Below are 17,833 nucleotides of genomic sequence, written 5' to 3' on the forward strand. Positions count from 1 at the left end.
TCAGTTCTCTCTTCTTCTAGTGTTACTTATATTTCTGGGTAGAAACCCTACAAGAAGCTGTTGTACTGAGTAGAACCTAGAGAACTAGGTTCATTGTTGCCCTAGGAAGGGCTGTGTGTGCAGTAGCCGAATGGTGTAGGGCTGCTATAAGTCGTTGAATGGTGTTAGGGCTACTGTAAGTGGCCGAGTGGTGTAAGTTAGAATGCAGTGACCTTGCCGAACTCCTTGTGGTTGTGTAATGCCCTCTTAAGTGTGTTAAACAAGTCTGAACTGGGTGCAGCAGATTTGGCTGTGTTGTGGTGCTTGAGTGGTTGTAAGAGGGCCTCTACTTGTGATTAGTGAATGGTAAACTGATGCTTATGTGGGATGTAAGTGTGTGAAGTCAACAGTAGTGTGAATAAGAACAAGTGTGTGAAGTCAGCAGTGGTGTTTAGAGGTTGCAATAGGTGCTGAAATATCAAACTGTGAACAACATCAATCAGCTTGTAGCTGAGAAGTAAAGTTAGAGACGACTGTGAAAGAGTACAATGGCAGCAATAGGAGATGGCGTAAATGATCAGAAACCTAGTGTAGTAATTTTCTCCGACTACCTAGGAGTACAAATGACCTCAATTAAGCTAAATGGGGAGAACTATGTTCCATGGGCTAAATCAGTGGAAGTTTTTCTCAAGGTAAAGAAGAAAGCAAAGCATGTTAGAGATGAGAAGCCACTGGTTGACTCTCCAGGGTTTGATGATTGGGAACAAGAAGATGCTCAAATCATGACTTGGCTGTGGAATAGTATGGAACCCAAAATCAGTGCCAACTTCATATTCCTTGATACAACTAAGGATATATGGGAGCATGCTAAGAAGCTATATTCTGGACAAGATAACGCAACAAGAGTATATCATCTGTATCAGGTGTACTTTGATTTACAACAAGGAACCAAAACACTAGAAGTGTACTATGCCTGCATGAAGAATATAAGGAATGAACTCAATGTCTATCATCCCCTTACTCCAGATATTCAAGTTCAACAACAGCAAAGGGAGCAGCTAGATGTTACAAGATTTTTAGTGGGGCTGAAGTCGGAATATGAACCAGTTAGAGCTCAAATATTGGGGGGCTCTACTCTTCCTACACTTGAGGAAGTATTCTCAAGACTTCGTAGAATCTCTTTGGGCTAGACAGAGAACCGCACACAGTATGATAGATTAGCACTTGTGACAGCTAGAGGTGGTGGACATAGTACAAGAGGGGGCTGTGGCAATTCCATGATTGGTAGGGGTGGCCGTGGCAGAGGAAAAAATAACTCTACAAGGAAGTGTACTCATTGTGGTAGGGATGGACACACAGTGAATTTCTGTTATGATCTACATGGCCCTCCCTCTAAATGGGCTAATCATGTTGTAGCAGGCGAGGTTGCTATTAGTGACAGTAAACTGGCAGACCTAACACCTCCCACATCTACATCTACTTCTGGGAGGGAGATGGTGAGTGTTCCACGTGATGAGTATGAACGGTTCCTTCAAACTACTTCACAGCATACCACTACCACATATGCCCAATCAGGTATTGCTTACATGTCATCTAAAACTCCTTCCTGGATTATTGACTCTGGAGCCTCAGATCATATGACCGGGACTCCAGGTGTGTTCTCTTTTCTTTCTGAAACCTCCACATCACAAACTGTTACACTTGCTAATGGGTCCTCATCTCCCATCTGTGGTGTTGGTAATGTTGACTTGGCTTCTGTCCCTTTATCATCTGTTTTATACGTACCTAAGTTTCCATTCAATCTTATGTTTGTTAGTAAAATAACCAAAGCTCTTAACTGTTCTGTTACCTTCTTTCCTTCCACTTGTGTTTTTCAAGGATCTCAAGACGGGGAAGAAGATTGGTGGGGGGCATGAAGCTGGTGGGTTGTATTACCTTGACGGCGGTGGATCTTCAATTGCACTTCAGACTTCCCTTACTCCTCTACAATGGCATTGCTGACTGGGACATCCATTTCTCAAGGTTCTCAAGATGTTGGTTCCATCATTGAGTCAGTTGTTAGTTTTACAATATGAGTCATGTCAGTTTGGTAAACACCGTCGTGTGTCCTTCAGTCCAAGAGTTGAGAGTTGTATGTTGAGTCCTTTTTTCTTTGGTTCACTCAGATGTTTGGGGTCCGATCAAAATAGAGTCTTATAATGGGTACAAGTATTTTGTTTCCTTTATTGATGATTGTTCAAGAATGACATGGATTTACTTAATGAAAGAAAGAAGTGAATTGTTTTCCATTTTTCAAAAATTCCATGCTGAAATAATGGTCGTGAATACTTTCTTATTGCATTTCAACAATTTGGTGTTCCAATCAAAGTTCTCCGTTCAAATAATGGTCGTGAATACTTTCTTATTGCATTTCAACAGTATTTAGAACAGCATGGCATTATTCATCAGACCTCGTGTGCTTTCACCCCTCAACAAAATGGGGTGGCTGAACGGAAGAATCGTCATCTTCTTGAAATTGCTCGGTCTATGCTTCACCACATGCATGTTCCTAAATGGTTTTGGAGTGATGTTGTACTCACTGCATGTTTTCTCATTAATCGGATGCCCTCTTTTATTCTTCATGGTTGGTCCCCCTTCTCCATCTTGTTTCCCACTTTATCTCCGTTTCCATTAACTCCTCGTGTCTTTGGTTGTGAGTGCTTTGTTCATAATCTGAGTCCTGGAATAGACAAGCTAGATGCACGCTCAATTAAATGTGTCTTCCTTGGCTACTCTCGGACTCAAAAATGGTACAAGTGTTATAATCCTATTGCCCGAAAGTGCTATGTCTGCCCTGATGTCACATTTTTTGAGTCTGTCCCCTTCTTCTCCAGTCATGAAGCACCCTTGTCCTCACCCTTACCTCCTCTTCCTCTTCCTGTCAGTGATTTAGTTCCAGAGGCTGTTGTTGGAGTAGACTCATCTCCTCATCCAGTGCAGGTCACCACTGAGCGACCACCGATCCGACAAGTGTATACACGTCGAACGACACCGGCCCCTCCTCCTGCTTCTACCTCATCTGCGGATCCTCTCATGGCTCCTATTGCTGAACCTTCAGATCTTGACCTACCCATTGCCTTATGGAAAGGTAAACGTAGTTCCACACTCCATCCCATTTCCAATTTTGTTTCATTATCTTGCCTTTCTGCCTCACATCGCCAGTTTGTTTCACTTTTGTCTTCTATTTCCCTACCTAACAATGTTCAAGAAGCTCTTAGTTCACCTGGATGGGGTGGGCAATGGAGGAGGAACTTTCTTCTTTTCAACATACTCAAACGTGGGAACTTATTACTCTTCCACCTGGGAAGCATGCTGTGGGCTGTAAATGGGTGTATACTGTGAAATACTTGCCAGATGGTAGTGTGGAGCGTCTGAAGGCCAGACTTGTTGCTAAAGGTTATTCACAGGTGTATGGTGTGGACTATATGGAGACATTCTCTCCGGTGGCTAAAATTGGTTCCGTTCGTGTCCTAATTTCCTTGGTAGTTATGTATGATTGGCCTCTCCTTCAACTTGACATAAAGAATGCCTTCCTCTATGGTGATCTAGTGGAGGAGGTATATATGGAGCAACCACCTGGGTTTGTTGCTCAGGGGGAGGGTGGTAAGGTGTGCAGGCTGAAGAAAGCAATTTATGGGTTGAAGCAATCTCCACGTGCTTGGTTTGGGAAGTTCAACGAAGTGGTGAAGAGTTTTGGAATGAAGCAATGCCAGGTTGATCACTTAGTGTTCAGCTATGACTTAGAAGCTGGGAAGATTTTTTTAGTGGTCTATGTGGATGATATTGTCATCACTGGTAGTGATAATTTGGGGATTGGAAAACTAAAGGTATTTCTGGAAAATCATTTTCAAACAAAGGACCTTGGAACATTAAAGTATTTCTTGGGAATAGAGGTTGCTAGGTCAAAACAAGGTGTGAATCTGTGCCAAAGGAAATATGTCCTTGATCTATTGGAAGAAACAAGACTGTTAGGTGCAAAACCAACTGAGACCCCTATGGAACCAAATGTTAAGTTGAGCAGTGATACAGGAGAAGTATTTGAAGATCCTGGAAGGTATAGACGACTAGTGGGAAAGCTGTACTATCTGACTATCATGAGACCCGACATCTCCTTTGCAGTCAGTGTGGTGAGCCAATTCATGCAGAACCCTCGTATACCTCACTGGGATGTAGTCCTTAGAATTGTGATGTATCTGAAAGGAGCTCCAGGCCGTGGGCTATTGTATAAACCAGGAGGAAAACTTGAAGTAGTTGGGTATACAGATGCAGACTGGGCAGACTCAGTGAGTGACAGAAGATCTACTACAGGCTATTGCACATTTCTGGGAGGAAATCTTGTGACATGGAAGAGTAAAAAGCAGATGGTTGTAGCTAGAAGCAGTGCTGAAGCCAAATATAGGGCCATGGCTCACACTACCTGTGAATTAGTGTGGCTGAGGAATCTCCTACAAGAAATTGGGTTTTACATGGATAAACCTATGAAATTGTACTGTGACAACCAAGCTGCACTACATATCTCATCCAATCCTATCTTTCATGAGAGAACAAAGCACATAGAGGTTGATTGCCACTTTGTGAGAGAGAAGGTTCTTGCCAGAGAGATAAATACAGTACATGTGGGCTCCAATGACCAGTGGGTAGATTTGTTTACAAAAGCTCTAGGCTCAGGGAAAGTGAACTATCTATGTAACAAGCTGGGATTATATGACATATATTCTCCAGCTTGAGAGGGAGTGTTAAGATGTGCCGAATAGGGGTAGTTTAGTCTTCTTCTGTTTATTAAGTAACTTGCTTATGTGGCAGTGTTATTAGAATTACTCTGCCTCGCACTTAAGTAAGGTCATTTCTGTCTTTGTAACTATGATTAGAATCTAATATAGATTAAGGGGGTCGACTGAATGGGTTAACCATCAGATTTTCGACAGACCCTTCTTTCTTCTCTTCTTCTTCTTCTTCTTCTTCTTCTTCTTCTTCTCCTCTTCCTGTTCGGACTATTGTAGCAATAGTCGAAACAAAGCCAATTCAAAAGCATGATCTACATTATAAATTTGAATTGTAGACAATTCCTTCTTGATATTATCCCTTAGTCCATTTGTGAAAATTCGTTCCTTGCACTTTATATAATGTCACATCCATCATGGTTTCAAAACCATCATTGACCTGGGTGGTTGAAGTGCTTGACCCAGAAACTGGTCACCTATTTGGTTCTGTTTTCCCTCTGATCTATTCTTTTGTAAAAAGCTGTTGAATTGGTCAGCAAACTGCTGACCTGAACGATTAGACCGCTGAACCATTCCACCTGGACAATGGTTCACGGTTCAATGAAAATAATTACATTTTTTGAATTAAAATAACAAAAAAAAAAGGAGAGAGAGAGAGAGTGAGGGAGGGAGGGGTCAGATCTCTGCAATGCGGGCAACGATGAACAGAATCACCACTGTTGTCTCTGTCAGCATTGCTGGTTACCATTGCATATATATATATATATATATATATATATATATATATATATATTATATATCTTCTTGCCCTAGTATTCTAATCTATTATCTAAGGGCTGAGATATAACACAATGTGTACTTTAACTCAATGGTTCAAACGGTTCGGCCCAGATGGTTGTACTGCTGACCCAGAAACCACTCGCCAAAGCGTTTCCATTTCCGAGTTGGTTTTTAAAACTTTGACATCTAATATATAATTCATCATTTATTTATCAATATATATATATATATATATATATATATATATATATATATATATATATATATATATAATTCATCAATCTTATGCATATATTGAACTACAGATAGCATACCTTGCGTGTGACTTGTCAACTCCATATATAGATCATCATGGAAGTATACTTTTCTTGCAAATACCTCTTCATCTTTGCCCACGTGATAATAGGATATTGACCACTATTTTCTAGTTGCTGCTCAAGAATTCTCCACCACACTTTAGCATGCCCACGTGAGCCTCATGCATGCAAAATCTAAATTCAGAATATCCTGCCAAACAAAATATTCTTCTAACACACTTGGAAACTTTACAATTGTAGTTGACATTATTAGATCTTCATTCTTCCACCAGCTTCTCAAATAAGTCAACCAAGGGCCCTTTGTATGGTTCAAAGACACAATCATCATTGCTCCTAGATCCATATGTTTAGAAGATACCCTAGGTCAATAGAATTGGTCACTTTGTGAGAACATACTGAATAACCATTAGCTCTGATGCCAAAGCTCCTCAGAGAGAGAGAGAGAGAGAGAGAGATCCCAATGAATCACTCCAAGGGTCCTAGAGTGTGTAGGAATCACTACATACAGCAAGCTTGCAAGAGAATTCTTAAAGAAATTTTCATTCCTTAGCTTCAAAAGGAAGAGAATACGTCTATTTATATAGAGTGACTTGTGTGACCTGGAATACTATTCATCATAATTAAAAAAATGCCACTCCTTTTACGTCAAGAAACACAATAGCTTTCTACCTACTAATGTAAATAAACTGAAAATTGAAACAGAAGACTTAGACTAGAGAAACAAGGTGCTATAGCCTATTCCCACATGGGACCGGTCAAAATGACAAAAATACCTATTGTCCAAAAATATGGAAATACATAAAATTTCAGAAAATTCCAGATTGACTCTTCAACTCCTGCATTAAGACCTTAAGCATAAATACTCATGAGAGAAGCCAATTTTTTTAAAGAAATTTACCCTGTTAGATGCCCTAGTGATAATTTGATGACAATGGGAATTGGGAAGTATCAAGGAAAATCTTGGTATTTTTTTCCTCTCTAAATATGCAGAAGAAAGGAAACAAACGGACTTATCCATAGGATTTCTTTTATGAGTGAAGTTTCAACTCCACATGTACTTCATTGTTTCCCTAGGCTGCTCACACTGCTCCAGGAAATGACCTAAATATTTGCCTATGTACTTGCTTGGGCGGCTCACCAACTTCCTTTTGGCCAAACATCAGATACAAGCATGGAAGAGAATCTTTCGTCTTTTTTTTTTTTTCTTGTCAAGCATGTTGTACATTTTTTTTTCCAATTTTTATGGGTATTTTCTCATTAGGAGCATCGAATTTTGGAAGGATTGAGGTTCATAAATATCGTTGTAGAGAATCTAATTTTGCCTAGGAATTTTATTGTTTATTAGATAAGTGGTGCTATCTTACCATTCTTCTCTTCTGTCATGGCTTGTAATTATATTGCTGTGGAAGTGGGGGAAACTTGAATGCTCTGCATACATGGATTGCCTTAGATATTATGAATGTATCCAGCCACTTATCAAAAAAAAAAAAAAAACAGAGTAGCAAGAAAATTCATGTTTGTGCTCCCATTTCATTATCACATAGATATTATGAATCATCTGTATTAACCTTTGATTGATTGATAATCAGTGTTTCTTATACCTCTTAAAAACAGGGAGTTGATATTCTGGAAAACAGGAAAAATTCAGTCAAAGCATGGGTCAAGAGAAGGGTAATCTTGCATCCATGATTTAACCCAAGGAATTTGATGATCAAGTAGAGGATTGTATATAAAATATCGTCAGCTTCATTCTTTTCAAGAAATGGAAGATTCATGTAGTTAGTTATCAAGTCTTGAAGCATTCTCTTTAAGCTTTATTTCTTTTCTTTTCGAAAGAGTTTTCTTCTTTCATTTGGTATATTTTGATCCTTACCTTGGTTTTATTTAGATTTCTTGTAGGGTGAATGTATATGTTGTAATCTTTTGTTTTTGAGCAGCAAGCTTTTAATTAAGTTATAGAAGGGGTAATATATGCATGTAAAGATAGCAATTTTTTTATTATTCTTTAGGTTGGTTTCTATCAACCAACATACTGATGTTGTATATTCAAACAGATTGAGGTTTCACTTGGTTATAATGATCTTACGCAATGCGCAATGAAAGTTTCCTGATTTTTCCAGGAATGTTCCACTGGTTGAGCCTTTTTTTTAAAGAAGCATCTCTTATAATTCGTGATATGGTTTGTAAAGTGCTCATTTAACCTGTCAAAAGTTTCAAGATGTTCCACTGGTTGAACATGTCAATATGTCATTACTTTTCTATAATAAGTTAGTAATCATATTTTTAGATTTGATGAAAATGAAAGAACTGAAATCATGCATACAAGGGAAGTTAATACTTGGTGAATAACGAACGTTCCAGCTTTGGTAAGTAATAGTTCCAGTACTGTTATGGAACTCTTAAAAAGCATGTGATGTTCACCGAAAAGTTGAAAATGGAACAGGATTCTATCGATTATAATTTCCTTCTTAAATTAGATTTTAACATTTGGAATATCTTCCATATACTGGGATGATTATTTGTTGTTTTACACTAAATAATAATTTGTTAGAAGAGCATCAAATTTAGATGCCCAAATAGAAAAATGGCTGGACATTTTTCATGGAAAAGGGTAGTATGCTCATATGCTGTTCATTTCCCAGGCTCGGATTGAATCCTAGCATAAGTATTCAGTGCAGTAGGATGCTATCCAATGCCCAAACTTTGGGTGGTTGGTGCTTCGAAGGCCACAGTCAATTGCATCTGCATTAACCATGAATAATCATGCCATTCTTGCTGAAATTGATCATATTGTATTTTGGTAGACTAGATGAGGCTATAAGAATATCATGAGGAGGAATAGCTCGAATACCCATGATTCTGCAGCTTTGAATTCGTAAACTACACCCAAGTTTTAGGCTTTCCATCAACCTAGGCGCCATTGATTCATCAACTATCAATCAATATAAACAATGGTTGCAATATAACCAACTAAAGAAAGAAAGAAAAACAACTTTTATAATCAACGTTGGAATTGATGAAAGATCCGACATGAGTCAAGTTACTAAGGCTGAGTTTGGAAGGAGTAAAACCTTATATTTTGTATGTATTTATGCTGTACATATTTGCATTTGTACTATTTCCAAACTGAGCCTAACGTTTTTAAGTATTCACACCTTGATTGAGCAATTTTCCATAACTTCTATACATCTCCATTTGTTTCTTAAGCCTTCAGCATTATTCAAACCACCAGCAGAGATATTATTTATATAGGACCCACAAAACCCATCTCTAAGTTCAACTGTGTAGATAAGTTTGAACCTTGACGCTTGTAGCTTGTTCCTATCCTCCATTTAGTTTGTTTCATCCAATCAAAATTCTTGTCAGATCACCATGTTCCAATTTGAGCTCTTACCTTCTCTTCATCGTTCCATTCTTCTTCCTCTCCATGTTCAGTAGCTATCTGGGTAGGAAGTCGTCTTCATCTCCAGCCAGTAAACTACCTAGATCTTACCCGTTGATTGATTCATTCTTGGCCTTATACGTCAATCGACACCGAGTCGAAGAGTGGTTTGCAGAGCTTCTGAGACACTCCCCCAATGGAACCTTTGTTTTCGATTGTTGTTTTGGTTCCCATCAAATCTGCATTGCCAATCCTTCCAATGTCCAACACTCAAGACCCAATTCTACCTTTACCCAAAGGGCGACTTCTTCCGAGTGGGCCTCCAAGACTTGCTCGGTGCCAGAATCTTCAACGCCAACGGCAACAATTGGAAGTTTTAGAGGCAAATTTCGAGTTACAAGTTCAATACCATGTCTCTTTGTATTAAGGAAAGCTCTTCAGAAGGTAACTTCACAAGTTTAGCATTTACCAATGGAGGCTCTCAGTCCAGTTTAGCAGTTACCAATAAAGGTTCTTTAGCTCGTCATGACTCTCCTTCTCTTGAACAAGGTACAACTACAAGATCTTCTTCAATTGATACTAATGAATCTTTGTCTTATATTGACAATCAGACAGAACAGCCACGTCAGAGAACACGGCTGGTTCAAGACATTCTGGACATTACACCCGCTATTCCTGCTCAGGATGTACGAACACATTCTATGACTACTCGTTCCATGAGTTCTCACCATGCGTAGAATACCACAAAGTATCCTTTACCTGAAGGACTACTTGCAGATAGTAGTCACAGTGATGTAGAACCATCCTCTTACTCTCAGGCATCCAAGTCTGCTCACTAGCGTATTGCTATGGCATCTGAATTTCATGCTCTCATACAGAATGGTATGTGGTAGGTTGTTCCTTATGATCCATCTATGAACGTTGTTGTCTCTAAGTGGGTTTACAAGATTAAGAGAAAACCTGATGGTTCTATAGAATGATATAAAGCCAGACTAGTTGCTCAAGGTTTCTCTCAAGTCCTTGGTGTCGACTTCACTAACACTTTCAGCCTTGTTAAGCCAACCACTGTCTGTACAATTTTATTATCTTTGGCCACCTCACAAGGATGGGACATCAAGTAGCTAGATGTCCACAATGCCTTCTTGAATGGATTTGTTCAAGAGAATATTTATATGAGACAACCTTGGGGTTTCGAAGATTATACATGTCCAGATTATGTATGTAAGCTAACAAAAGCTCTCTATGGTCTTCATCAAGCCCCTCAGGCTTGGTTCTCTCGGCTCAGTAGTAGGCTTCATGGTCTTGGCTTTAGAAGCTCCCAATGTGATCCCTCTCTCTTCATTTATACAAAAAAGTAATATTTTTCTATATTTTTTGATTTATGTTGATGATATTATTGTTACTGGTTCTTTTGCTGCTCATGTTTCTTAACTCATTTTGGATCTGTCTCGGAGTTTCTCTCTCAAGGACCTCGGATCTCTACACTATTTTCTTGGAGTAGAGGCTCATCGAGACAATTGGGCTGTTTCTTTCCCAGCGGCGTTACATTTTGGGCCTCCTACAAAAGACTAATCTGGTAGCCTCTAAATCCTTGACCACGCCTATGGCTCCTACGTCCAGATTGTCTAAATTTCAGGGTGATCCTCTTCTTGATCCTACTCAATATCTTAACATTGCTGGGGCCTTGCAATATGTTACACTCACATGGCTAGATGTGGCATTTGCGGTGAACAAGGCTTGCCAATTTCTTTAGAACCCGACCAATGATCATTGGATGGCAGTGAAACGCATTCTGCATTATCTCAAAGGTACAATTGAGTATGGGATATTTTTGCATCTAATTCTCCTAGGTGTTTAGTTTTTTTTTTCATATGCTGATTGGGTTGGCTGCCCTGACGATCGCTGGTCTACTAGCAGTAATGGTATTTTTCTTGGGTCCCATTTAATCTCCTGGAGTGTGAAGAAACAACCCACCATTACCCATTCTAGCACTTAAGCCAAAATTTTCTCATTAGCTAATACCATGATTGAAGTACTATGGCTTCAATCTCTGCTATGGGATTTGGGTGTTCGTCAGTTTGTTCCTCCTACTATTTATTGTGATAATATTGGTGCTACATATCTGACAGCGCATCTAGTGTTTCATTCTCATACTAATCACATCAAAGTGGACTTTCACTTTTTGCGTGAACATATTCTCCACAAAAATCTGGACATCTGATATATCTCTATTGATGATCAGTTGGCCGATATCTTTACCAAACCTCTTGCTCTGACTCGATTTGATTTTCTCTGGTCCAAGCTTCATGTGCTTCCAACCCAGTTTTGCTTGAGGGGGAGTATTAAGGAAAGCTCTCTAAAAGATAACCCCACAAGTTTAGCAGTTACCAATGGAGGCTCTTAGTCCATTTTAGCAATTACCAATAAAGGCTCTTTAGCAGCTACCAAAGAAGACTCTCTCTCAAGAATAGTAGTTACAATGAAAGCTCTCCCTTAAGATTAATAGTTACCAATGGAGGTTCTCTCTCAAGAATAGCAGTTACCAATGGAGGCTCTCACACAAATTTGGAAACCACTAAATTAGAAAGAGAATTAATTAGGAATGATTGTACATAGGCAACTACCTATTCTATTCTTATTTTCCTTTATTATTTTTGTTTTTTGTGTGTATATATTGTACCCATCTCAGCCTGGTCGATAGGTCAAGTAATACAAAGGATTCTTTTATTTTTTATTATTGTTTTCTCTCTTCTACATTCTTAACTCTTCTCAAGTTCATAGAGATTGTCGTCGAGGCTGAACTTTCCAATATACTCTAAAGATTCGCCTTTGACAACATTTGCAAGATTGATATTGGGTTTGACCCAGAGTGCTTATTACCATCGCTACTAGAAGCATAATTTGTAGTCGCATTTGATCAATGCCATTCGGTTAACTATCAAGAGGTTCATCTTGGTTCACCTAGTGTTTTGGAAGGTTAAATGAGCTCTCAATGTTGGGTCTAAAAAACTTCTCTGGCAAGAAGTCTCCCACATCAGGGACTTTGCACAAAACATCATTAGGGAGAAAAGATGGGAACTTGAAGAGAGGTCTTCGTTAGAAACCATCGATCTCCTTTCACGAATTTTGAATTCCATCCATTTGGATCAAAGTTCGGTGACAGACATGGTGATTAGCTTCATTTTATCCGGTCAAGACACAACGTCGGCGTCCTTGACATGGTTCTTCTGGTTAGTTTTTGGCAATTCCTGTAAAATGCTATGATCTTTTATTAAGATAGATGGCATACTATACACACACACATATATATATATATATATATATATATATATATATATATATATATATATATATATATATATATATATCTGACTTAGACAAGTGGGCCAAATTGGCCAGCTATCAAGTGATTGAGGTCCAATTGTCGGGTGGTTGTTAAAATGCAAGAAGCTTTTTGTTTCAACAACAACAATAGTCGGTATATGATAACACCCTCTTCAAGTTGGTGCATGAAGAGCTTGAATGTCCATCTTGGGCACTAGATGATGGAACTTGTCAGCTGGTTAAGAGCTGCTAGGTAGATGGAATGTCTTTATTTCACCACTTTGGACATGTTCACGTACAAAATGACAGTTGATGTCGGTGTGTTTAGTATGCTCGTGGAACATGAGATTAGTAGTTATGTGAAGTGTTGGCTTGTTGTCATAATGTAATTGCATAACGAGGTTGTTGATGGTTAAGTCATGAGTCATGAAGAACTCTTTTCAGTCATAGGAGTTCAATAGTGGTGGTGGTCATGGCACGATATTCAACTTCAGCGGACGACCTTTTATTCTTCCATTAGAGTGGTGAAGTGCCTAACAATGTAAGATATCTAGTAATAGATCACCGGGTTAGTGGGCAACTAGTCCAATCAGAACCACAATATCCACATAGTATTGGGTTCACTTGTAGCATTGAAGAAAAGGCTAATCATGAAAGTACCCTTTAGATACTGAACAACACGAGGGGTGGCATCAAGGTGCTCTTGTCTTGGTGTTCGCATGTACTGACTAAGACAGTAAACAACAAAACTAATATCAGGCCTTGTGATAGTTAGATAAACTAAATGGCCCACAAGGTGATGGTAATGGGTTGGATCTTCAAGAAGAGGACTAGTGGAATCAATGAAGTGACGTTGCTACTCCGTGGGTATGGGAGAGGGTTTGCAATCTGTCAGCCCACATTCTTCATGGAGGTCATCGTGTAAAAAGACATTGTTAACATCAGGTTGGTGTAGTTCCCATTGTTTGATGGCAGCAACGGCCAATAGGCATCACACAGTCACTAGTTTTGCTACTAGAGCAAATGTATCATGATAGTCAAGACCTTCAACTTGTGTATAGCCTTTGGTGACAAGCCGAGCTTTAAATCGTTCAATGCTACCATCAGCTTTGTACTTGATTTTATATATCCATTTTGATCCAATAGCACGCTTTCTTGGTGGTAGGTCAACAATGGTCCAAGTGTTGTTCTTTTCAAGGGCTTCAATTTCCTTGGCCATGGCTTCTCTCCATCTTGGGTCAGAAAAAGCTTGATCAAAGGTAGTGGGTTCATGGGCATTAGTACTAATTATAGTGTTGAGCATGGCATTAGTGTTTGCATTTAAAATGGAAGGTGGGAGTTGTACAACATAATCATGGAGAGGTGAAGGTAATTGAAGTGTTCTTTGAGGCCTAGTGACTTGCTCATGAATGTGGTTAGGACTGTTTGTGTTGGTATTTTGATCAGGGATCAGTTTAGTAGTAGACTTAGGTACGGGCATGATGGTGGTGTTAATGGTGGGTTCATTAATTGGTATATTAGCGGGTTCTTGGAATGGTACTGGTACAGGTGGATAGATGTTAGTTAATGAATCTGAGGGTTGTGGTAAAGGTATGGCGGATGTGAATAAGATTATGGGAACATTAATGTCAGTGTTCTGAAAAGGGAATGTGGATTCATAAGAAACCACATCTCTAGAGGTAAAAATGCGATGAGAAGTAAGGTAAAAAATTCTATAGTCGTTTTGCCCATGAGGATAACCCAAAAAAGTTCCTTTAGTGGCTTGACTAGAAAACTTGTCCCTTTGACATGGACGGACTTGGGCATAGCATAAGCACCCAAAGGTACGAAGATGCTCGTAGTCAGGAGGTTTGCGATAGAGTACCTCAAATGGTGATTTGCCTGATAATCGCAATGTTGAGAGCAAGCTTATGAGATAATTTGCTGTAAGAAGACATTCCCCCCAAAATGTTGTAGAGAGAGAAGCTTCAAACTAAAGAGCTCGAGTGACTTCAAGTAAATGGTGGTGTTTGCATTCAGGAATGCCATTCTTCAGGGGTGTATCTGTGCAAGATCTCTGATGAATGATACCTTTGGTAGCATAGTATCGCTGAATAGGCTTTGAAATGAATTTAGAACCATTGTCCAAACGTATGCATTGTACACCATAGTTAAATTATCGCTTTACCATGGCACAAAAAGTAATGAGAAAAAATATAGCCTTTGATTTATTTCTTAAGAGATAGACCCAAGTGCATTTACTAAAATCATCAATGATAGTAAGAAAAAAATGAGCTCCAGATTGAGATGCTATTCGGTAACTTCCCCAGATATCACAATGCACAAGCTGGAAAGGAGTAGTGGTGCAGGATACTCAAACTGGAAATGGAATTCATGTTTGTTTAGCACGATGGCATGAATCACAACAGAAATCTCCCGGTGTGACAGGTATGCAGCTGATGAGTGAGATGTGCTGTCGTGATGCATAGCCAAGACATCTATGCCATGTTATGTTATCTATAGTAGAAGAAGAAGGTACATGTGCTGAAGATGACTGTGAAAGGGTTGTAAAATGGTAGAGGCCATCACAGAGCTTGCCCACTCCAATCACTTTCTTGGAGGAAAGGTCCTGAAGAACACAAAATGATGGAAAAAATATAGCTACATAGTTGAGCTGATCGGTTAGTTTGTTTATAGAGAGTAGATTACATCTAAACTGTGGGAGATACAAAACATTATGTATAGTATGAGAACCAAGATTCAAGACCCCTTATGAGTGGCTGACATAGAAGTTCCATTTGGTGAGCTAACAGACCTCTTATGACTCAAACACTAGGATGTTGTAAACATAGACTCAGATGCAAGCATGTGGTCAGAAGCACCACTGTCATGATTCCAACTGGGAGGAGGTAGAACCTTACTAGAGGTATTGGCTGAAGCAAATTCAGACTTGTCATTATTAAGAAGAGAAAGAAGTTGATTGTATTGATTCATTGTGAGCCTTGGGATGGGAGAGCTAGTAGTAGTCTTTAAGGATTTAGTAGCTGCACATGATGTAGATAGAGGTTGATGTGGTGGACCCTTAGAATCAAACCGTCAGCTTGATCAATTCTTTTCCCAATTCTCTGGATATCCAATTTGCTCATAACAACAGTCTTAGGTGTGACCATTCCATTTACAGTGATCACAATGCGGTCGTTGCCTAGCTTGTCCATTTGAACCTAATCCTCGTCTATTTGGTCTAGTAGAGGCATTTAGTGCAATTGCTTCTGGATGACTAGGAGAATTACGCATAGATATCGTGAATATATGCTTTTCTTCTTGAGTGACAAGAGCATATGCATGACTCATACTAGGTAGCGGATCAGATCCAAGAATCATAGATCTAATTGAATTGAAGGATTCATTGAGTCCCATGAGAAATTGATGTAGTTTCTTCTTGTCTCTTTCAACAGCAAGAATCTTTGCTGCTCCACATGAGCATTCAGGTATGGTTATGAGTATTCCTAATTCATCCCAGAGTATTTTGAGTCTGGTGAAATAACCAGTGACTATGAGATCTCCTTGTTGGAGAGCAACCAAGTCCAGTTTTAGTTGATGTATACGAGGAGTGTTACTTTGCGAGAACCATTCTCGAGCTCCTTCTAGATTTTAGCTACACATTCTATGAATGTTATGCTGTTGCATGTGTCACGGGACAATGAATTGAGGATCCACAAGGTAACTATCACATTGCATTTCGTCCAAGTTGATTCTTTCAACGATGTAGCATCAGGGCATGGCAAAGATCCATCAACAAAACAGAATTTGTTCTTTGCCTTTAAAGTTGTCTTCATTGCGCGTTGCCATGTCGGGAAGTTTTCTTTGACGAGTGGAGATGAAACCAACATAGCTCCTGGATTGTCCGATGGGTGCAAGAAATATGGTGAGCTTCCATCAATCTTGAACACCATTACTAATCTTGTGGAAATGAAAACTTGAGGATCTTGTGCCATTCTATATCATGTAAAATGCTATCAGACACAAGAAAATAGAGGAAGAAGACTCTACACACACAAAAATATCTGACTTAGACAAGTGGGCCAAATTGGCCAACTATCAAGTGATTGAGGTCCAGCTGTCAGGTAGTTGTTAAAATGCAAGAAGCTTTATGTTACAACTGTTATAACAACACTCAGTATATGATATTGAGGGAGATAAGAGATAAACTAGAAGCACCAGTATACAATGAGGTGAGGGACATGGTTTATACCCACACCTCACTCAGCAAAAGAATGAGAATGTACCTGCTGGTACCCAGTGACATGAAAGAAGCATCCGGTGACAATGTGTTATTGGATGGGACAATAGTGAAGAAGGGCATGAGAATCACGTACCATCCTTATGCGATGGGGAGGATGGAGGGGCTATGGGGCTCCGACTGGTAGGAGTTTTGCCCTAAGAGGTGGCTAGAGAGGGACAACTGAGACATAAGAAAGAGAGAAAAGACAAAGAATAAATAAAGAAGGAACTCTAGATATCTATATCTATACTACCTATAAAAGAGCGAATGTCCCTTCTTTCTGGAATTTTTATTAGATGTTTTTACCCCTTATCTAAGTAGCATACAATGGGTATAAAAAGGACATATGTCTTTTACTCCCACTCCAAAAACTGCCCACTTATAATAGTTCAGAAACTGTCCACTTATAACTATTCAAAAGCTGCTCATGAATTGTAAATAGTTTTTTGTCTTAGAAATATTGTCACGTGCAAATGCACGTGCATGTTTACTAGTCTACTTATAATGATCAGAAGTAGAGATCGATTACAATTGTAATTGTATAGGATAATGAAGAAGTAACAATAAGTAGGATAAGCTAGGACTCTAGAGAGAGTGGTTATTCTAATCTTATCATGATGTGATAGAGTTTACATTGTGATTAACTTAGGATTATCCTAATCCTGATCTAATACTGTTAACATGCCCCCTCAAGCTGAATGGGGCAATGTGAAGCTTGGACCGAAGTAGGTCAAACCAAGATGAAGGCAATGGCTTTGTGAAAATATCAACAATCTGGTTAGAAGTAGGAATGTAACGAATTTGAAGTTGCTTTCTAGTAGATAGGTCTCAGAGAAAATGATAATCGACCATTACATGTTTGGTTCGAGCATGAAAAAATTGGATTACCAGCTAAATAAGTAGCTCCAATGTTGTCGCACCATGCAACAGGAACTGGTATAGAATACCCCAAATCAACAAGGAGAGATTGAATCCATAAGATTTCAGTAAAGGAGTTAGTTGGAGCATGAAATTTAGATTCTGTCCTTGA

At 39.1% G+C, this 17,833-nt stretch overlaps 1 protein-coding gene and 1 pseudogene across 2 annotated transcripts in view; both read left to right on the forward strand.

The window, feature by feature from the left end:
* The window catches only part of LOC148864894 (putative myosin-binding protein 4), a 70,564-nt gene extending 62,598 nt beyond the window's left edge, over positions 1–7,966 (forward strand). For both annotated transcript variants that reach the window (XR_016109225.1, XM_088975254.1), the window contains one exon: positions 7,451–7,966. The gene's annotated coding sequence lies outside the window, so the exon portion shown is untranslated. The remainder of the gene's footprint in view (positions 1–7,450) is intronic.
* A 698-nt stretch (positions 7,967–8,664) lies between these two features.
* On the forward strand, positions 8,665–16,987 carry LOC148864895 (cytochrome P450 94A1-like; annotated as a pseudogene).
* The last annotated feature ends 846 nt before the right edge of the window (positions 16,988–17,833 follow it).

The sequence above is a fragment of the Nelumbo lutea genome, chromosome 3 (genome assembly GCF_056320005.1).
Source record: "Nelumbo lutea isolate HS-2025 chromosome 3, American lotus-T2T, whole genome shotgun sequence".
NCBI classification, from domain to species: domain Eukaryota; kingdom Viridiplantae; phylum Streptophyta; class Magnoliopsida; order Proteales; family Nelumbonaceae; genus Nelumbo; species Nelumbo lutea.